The following is a 6,751-nucleotide window of genomic DNA, read 5'->3' on the forward strand; positions in this document are numbered from 1 at the left end:
TGATAAGTCTAGTTACCATCTGTCACCATAGAAAGTTATTACAATTTTATTGACTATATTCCCCATACTGTACATTTCATCTCCCTGACATTTATTTTTTACCTGGAAGTTTTTACCTCTTAATCTCTCTCTCGCATATTTCATTCATTTTTCCACCTTCTCCCTTCTGAAAGTGAAAGTATTAGTTGCTCAGTCATGTCTGACTTTGTGACCGCATGAATTGGAGCCTGCCAAGCTCCTCTGTCTATGGAATTCTCCAGGCAAGAATACTGGAGTGGGTAGGCATTCCCTTCTCCAGGGGATCTTCCCAACGTGAGGATCGAACCCAGGTCTCCCACAGGCAGATTCTTTACCATCTGAGCCACCAAGGAACCCTAACTCTGGTATCTACCTATTTGTTCTCTGTATCTATGAGTCTTTCTCTGTTTTAGGTTTGTTCATTTGTTTTGCTTTTTAGATTTCACATTCAAGTGAAATCATATAGTACTTGTCATTGTCTGGCTTCAACTTAGTGTAATACCTCTAGGTCCATCCATGTTGTTGCAAATAGCAAGATTTTATTCTCTTTATGGCTGAGTAATATATATATACATATATACCACATCTTCTTTGTCCATTCACCTATCAATGGACACTTAGATCGCTTCCATATCTTGGCTGTTGTAAATAATGTTGCATTCAATATAGGGGTGTGTATATCTTTTTGAATTAGTGTTTTTTTCTTCTTCAGAAAAATACCCGGAAGTACAGTTGCTGGATTGTGTGGTAGTTCTGTTTTTAACTTTTTGAGGAACCCCCTTACTGTCTTCCATACTGGCTGCACTAATTTTCATTCTCACTCACAGTGCATGAAGCTTCCCTTTTCTTTTCATCCTTGCCAACGTTTATTTGTTGTTTTTTTTATAGTAGCCATTCTCACAGATGTGAGGTTATATCTCATTGTGGTTTTGACTTTCATTTTGCTGATGATTAGTGATGTAGCGTCTGTTCTCCTGTGCCTGTGGTCATCTACATCTTGTTTTTGGAAACATGTTTATTCTAGTTCTCTGCCCATTTTTTAATTGAGGTTTTTTTTTGATGTTGAGTTGTATGAATTTTTGATATATTTTGGATATTAACTGCTTATCAGATATATCATTTGCAAAAGTTGTCTCCCATTCAGTAGGTAGCTTTTTGTTGATAGTTTCCTCTGCTGTGAAAAAGCTTTTTATTGTGATGTAGCCCCATTTGTTTATTTTTGCTTTTGCTTCCCTTGCTTGAGGAGACAAATCCAAAAAAATATTGCAAAGACATTTGACCAATGTCAAAAAGTATGCTGCCTTGGTTTTCTCCTGGGAGTTTGATGGATTCATTTGTCTTTAATCCATTTTGAGCTAATTTTTGTATCTAGTGTGAGAAAGTAGTCCAGTTTGATTCTTTTGCATGTAGTTGCATTATTTTTTTTTTTAGTAATTTCTCTCCCCCAACTTATTTATAATGTCATCTTTCTTAAAAGTTAAATTACCATATACATGAGGACTATTTCTATACTTTCTATTCTGTTCTATTTGTCTAGCCGTTGATCGTTTCTTCTGCACAAAGTTTTAAAAAATAGTTTTCATCTCAGAAATGTTTCGTATCTGAAAGGGTTAATGCCACTCCCACCCCCAAGTCCAGTCCCATAACTTCTCCTTTTCAGAATTTTCCTGCTATTCACCAATGCTTATTTTTCCTGATGAATTTTTGTACCATTTAATGAGTTCCTTCTGCAAACTCTCTTTATATTCTAATTGAGATTGCACTGGGTTTAGAGACTATCTGGGAATGAGTTGATGTATTTATGGTATCGAACTGTGCTTTTCCCTGAGTTGCAGTTTGTAGTGTCTCTCCTTTACCATATATCAATAGGTCTTTTATTAATACTTTTCCTGTGCAGTTTAGAACTTGGTATTTAATCTAATCTTGGTTGATTACATATTTTAGTTTGGAATTTTTCTTTCATTATGAATTATACTTCTTTTTGTTCATAGAAAAGTCACTGAATTTTAATATCTACTTTTAGTCAATTCCCTTGGTTTTCTACACATAACATGTATCATCTGTGCTGCCTCCTTCTTTATAGTATTTATGCCTGTTATTTCTTTTTCTCATTTACCCATATTGGCCAACATACCAAGAGTGATGTTAAATTATTCTGGTGATGGTTAGGCACCTTGAGATTTGATTATTACAGTCACACACATTTGGGGTTGATATATTTTCTTGATTAACTGATCCCTCATCAGTTTATCCCTTTATCCCTGGCAGTAGTCCTTGTTTTGAGGTCCACTTTACTTTATATTGGGGCTTCCCAGGGGAAGCAGTGGTAAAGAATCCACCTGCAAATGCAGGAGATATGGGTTCGATACCTGAGTGGGGAAGAGCCCCTAGAGAAGGAAATGGCAACCCACTCCAGTATTCTTGCCTAGAAAATCCCATGGAGGAGGCTGGTGGGCTACAGTCCATGGGGTTGAAAAGAGTCGGACACAAATGAGCGCCTAACACTCTGCCTTATATTAACGTAGTCACTTCAGCTTTCTTTCCTTATTCAGTTTTCAGCACTTCCCAGCTAAGTCTTTTTTTATTCATTTTCTTTTAACATGTGTGTCTTTGTGTTTAAAGTGAGTTTCTGCTAGCTAACATTTGGTTAAGTCTTTCTAAATCTATCTTGACAGTCTCTGTCTTTTATTTGGAGGATATAGACCATTTACTTTTTACAAAAACAACTTTGAGATGTAATTTACATACCATAAATTTCATGCATTTAAAGCGTACAATTCAATGGTTTTTTATATTCACAGTTGTAAAACAATCACTATAAATCTAATTAAACCATTGTCATTATCTTAGGACGAAACTTCACGCCCATTATCAATCCCTCCCAACCTCTCTCCTCCCAACTTTCTGCCTCTATAGATTTGCCCATTTTGGAATTTTCATATTATTGAAATCATACAATATGTGGTCTTTTGGGACAGGCCTCTTTCACTTTGCATTATGTTTTGAGGTTCTTCCATGTTGTGGCACATATACTTCACTTCCTTTTTTAAAAAGTAATTAATGAATTTTATTTTGGGGTGTGCTGGGTCTTTGTTGCACGCAGGCTTCCTCTAGTTGTTGCCAGCAGGGCCTACTCATTGTTGTGGTGTGTGAGCTTCTCATTGCCGAGGTTCTCTTGTTGTGGAGCGGCTCAGGAGCACAGGTGCACGGATTTAGCTGCTCCACAGCATATGGAATCTTGCTGGACCAGGGATCAAACCAGTGTCCCCTGCATTGCAAGGTGGATTCTAGTGGTCCCACTGGACCACCAGGGAAGTCCCTTGCTGCTGCTGCTAAGTCGCTTCAGTCATGTCCAACTCTGTGCGACCCCATAGACGGCAGCCCACCAGGCTCCCCTGTCCCTGGGATTCCCCAGGCAAGAACACTGGAGTGGGTTGCCATTTCCTTCTCCAATGCATGAAAGTGAAAAGTGAAAGTGAAGTCTCTCAGTCGTGTCCGACTCTTAGCGACCTCATGGACTACAGCCTACCAGGCTCCTCCATCCATGGGATTTTCCAGGCAAGAGTACTGGAGTGGGGTGCCATTGCCTTCTCCTTAATTTCCTTTTATTGGTAAATAATATTCCATTGTATGGTTATACCACATTTTCTTTATCCCTTTATCAATTGATGGACCTTTGGCTATGATGAATAATACTGCTTCAGCATTCTTGTATAAGTTTTTGTGTTTTCATTTCTCTTGGGTATATATGTAGGAGAGGATATATATTTTTGAAAGTTTTTGTTTGTTTGCTTACCTTGCCACACACCTTGTGGGATCTAAGTTCCCCGGCCAAAGATCAAACCCAGGCCCTTGGCAGCGAGAGAGCAGACTCTCAACCACTGGACCGTGACGGAATTACCTGAAAGATATATTTGAAAATCATATATGATTGCCCTTGTAGAATCTATGGACATAATAATATGAAAATTTCACTTTTTATTCTATTAATGGACTACCTTATATGGAGTTAACAGATTTTCCAGATATTAAGCCATTTAATTTCCAAGTATTAAAACATTTTTAGAATACACTCAACTTGAGCTTTTGTATTATTCTTCTGGTGTTTTGGTGACATTATCAGCTAATACAGTTTTTAAGTTAGTTGCTCAGTCATGTCCAACTCTTTGTGACCCCATGGACTGCAGCCCACCAGGCTCCTCTGTCCATGGAGTTCTCTAGGCAAGAACATTGGAGTGGGTAGCCATTCCCTTCTCCAGGAGATCTTCCCAACCCAGGGGTTGAACCTGCATAGCAGGCAGATTCTTTACCGTCTGAGCCCCTAGGGAAGCCCAATATAGTTTTTAGGATTTTTTTTTTAAATAAATAAGACTGGTGTCTAGGGTTGATGTATTTGATGTATGTGTGTATTGCTTTCTTTGGCAGGTTTTGGTATCAATGCTATGCCCACTTCATAAAAAGAATTTTGAAGATTTCCTTCTATTTCTATGTTCTAGAAGAGTTCAGGATAACTGTTCCTTAAATGTTTGGTAGAGTTCTTCTGCAGAACTATCTGGTGCTTCTTGAGGGAACAATTCTTTGACACCTCCTCTTAAAGTCAGTCTGTTAGTATTTCTGGGGGTAATTTGTATAATAACAATAATAATAATAATAGTAAACTGAGTTTCTGGGCCAGCCAAGTCAAAGCCTCTGAGTGCAGTGACAACATCAAGATCACAACCCCACAAGAATCAAACAGTATGTATTTTTCATGTCTTCCTTCTTTCATCCAGTATAATTTGCTTGGCAGTCACCCATGTTGTTGCACTGTGGGGATAATCTTTGAATAATGTTGATAGTCTCTTTTCACTGATGAGTCAATAAACCACTGTAGGATGTACCACTATTTATCCAGGCACTTGTTGATGGACATCCTTAATTGTTTCCGTTTTTTGGCTATTCTGAATAAAGATGTACTGAATAAAGATGTACTGTACAGGTGTTGTAGACAGAGATTTTATTTCTCTCAGACAAATATCTCGAAGTGGAATTGCTGGATCATGGGAGAGATGTATGCTTAACTTTTTGAAGAAGTTGCCAAACAGCTTTTGGAAGTGACGGTACTGTGAAATACTTGTAACATAGCAGTTTGGGTTTTAAATTCTCCCCGTCCTCACGTGTTCCTCATTCTAACCCTCCAGTGTATGCAAAGTGGTACCTGCATGTGGATTACTCTGCATTTCCCTGAAGACAAATAATGTTGGTTGAGCACTTTCTCATATGTTTGCTTATTGGCTGTTTATACATCATCTTTCGTGAAGCGTGTGTTTATATCTTTTGCCTGATTTTTCTTTGGGTTTTTTGTCCTTTTTATCATGGAGTTGCAGGAGTTCTTTGCTCAGCGTACAAATCCTTTGTCATATATAAATTATGAGTAGTCTGCTGCTTGCCTATTTATTTTCTTGACAGTGTTTTTTTGATAAACAGAAATTCAAAATTTTGCTTGTCAGATTTGAGTCCGTGCTTTTTATGTCCTTTCTAGGAAATCATCGGCTTCCAAAAGATTGAGAAGATATACTTCTATGTGTTCTTCTAGAAGTTTTCTCAATTTAGTTTATGTTTATGCCTATGGTCCCTCTCAAATTGAACTTTGTACGTGGTATGAGGTTGGGCTTGACTCCTCCATCCCAGAATATCTAGATTTTTCTGGCACATTTTTTGGTGCTCATGTCAAAAGTCAGCTGACCCTATATCAGACTGATCCTGATATCTCTCTGACTAAGCATCCCTGGTAAAAACGTGTCTCGAGTAGTCTTTCCATACTCAAAGTGAGGTCCTAAGACAAGAAGCATCACATCACCTGGGAGCTTGTTAGAAATGCAGCATCTGGTGCCACGCCAGCCCTACACAACCCCCAGAGGATTTGTAATCACATTACATTTTGAGAAGCACTGGTGTAGATAATTTTTGAGGAAGGAGGGGAAATGTGATCATGACATCTTCTGCCACTGACAGCCTCCCCAGGCACCGCGGGCTGTGGGGGCCTGTGGATCCATTTCCTTTCCATGATGAAGCCCTAGACCGACTCCTATGCTTAACCCCTGGGTCCACGCTCGGGGTACGTGCTGCGTGCTGGGGGCGTAGGGGAGGGGGCTCAATGGCCCACTCCTCACTCTCGAATACGCACAACCACCTGCTCACTCATCCCGCAGCTCCTACCCTTTCCTCCAGACACGTCCTTTTCCCTGAGCCTCAGTTTTCCTCAATCACACAGCAGAAATAATAATGGTCTGTAGCTCAGGAGTTAATGCGATTCGAAGTGGTTTGAGGAGTATCTCGGGCACAGACACAGCACAATAAAAGTCAGCGATCGTCAGGACTATTTCAGAGCAGGTCCCCCAGGAGAAGCCCCTGCACACGAGCCGCCGTTTCCCGGCAGATCCACCCCCGCCTACTACAGCCGGGCAGAATCGAGCCTTGCAGTCTTCCCGACTCGACTTCTCTCTCCTTTCTCCGCTCCCCCAGGGCCCCGCGCACCGATAAATCTTTCCCAGCATCGTTGTATTGTTACAGCGAGTTGCCCTGGCGTCTGACCGGTCCTCCTTTCCGGGCCTGGGAGTCTCTCAAATCCAGTATCCCTGCCTGGGTGCTCGCGGAACCCCCAGCCCCTGGCACAGCGCCTGGCACTTGGAAGGCGCGCAATAAATGTTTGCAAAATCGAAATCTGTGTTAAGCAAGCGTCCACCTTTCAGTA

Source organism: Bos grunniens, chromosome 19, assembly GCF_055505025.1.
Source record: "Bos grunniens cultivar Pamir isolate PY7600 chromosome 19, Bosgru_T2T1.0, whole genome shotgun sequence".
Classification (NCBI taxonomy): domain Eukaryota; kingdom Metazoa; phylum Chordata; class Mammalia; order Artiodactyla; family Bovidae; genus Bos; species Bos grunniens.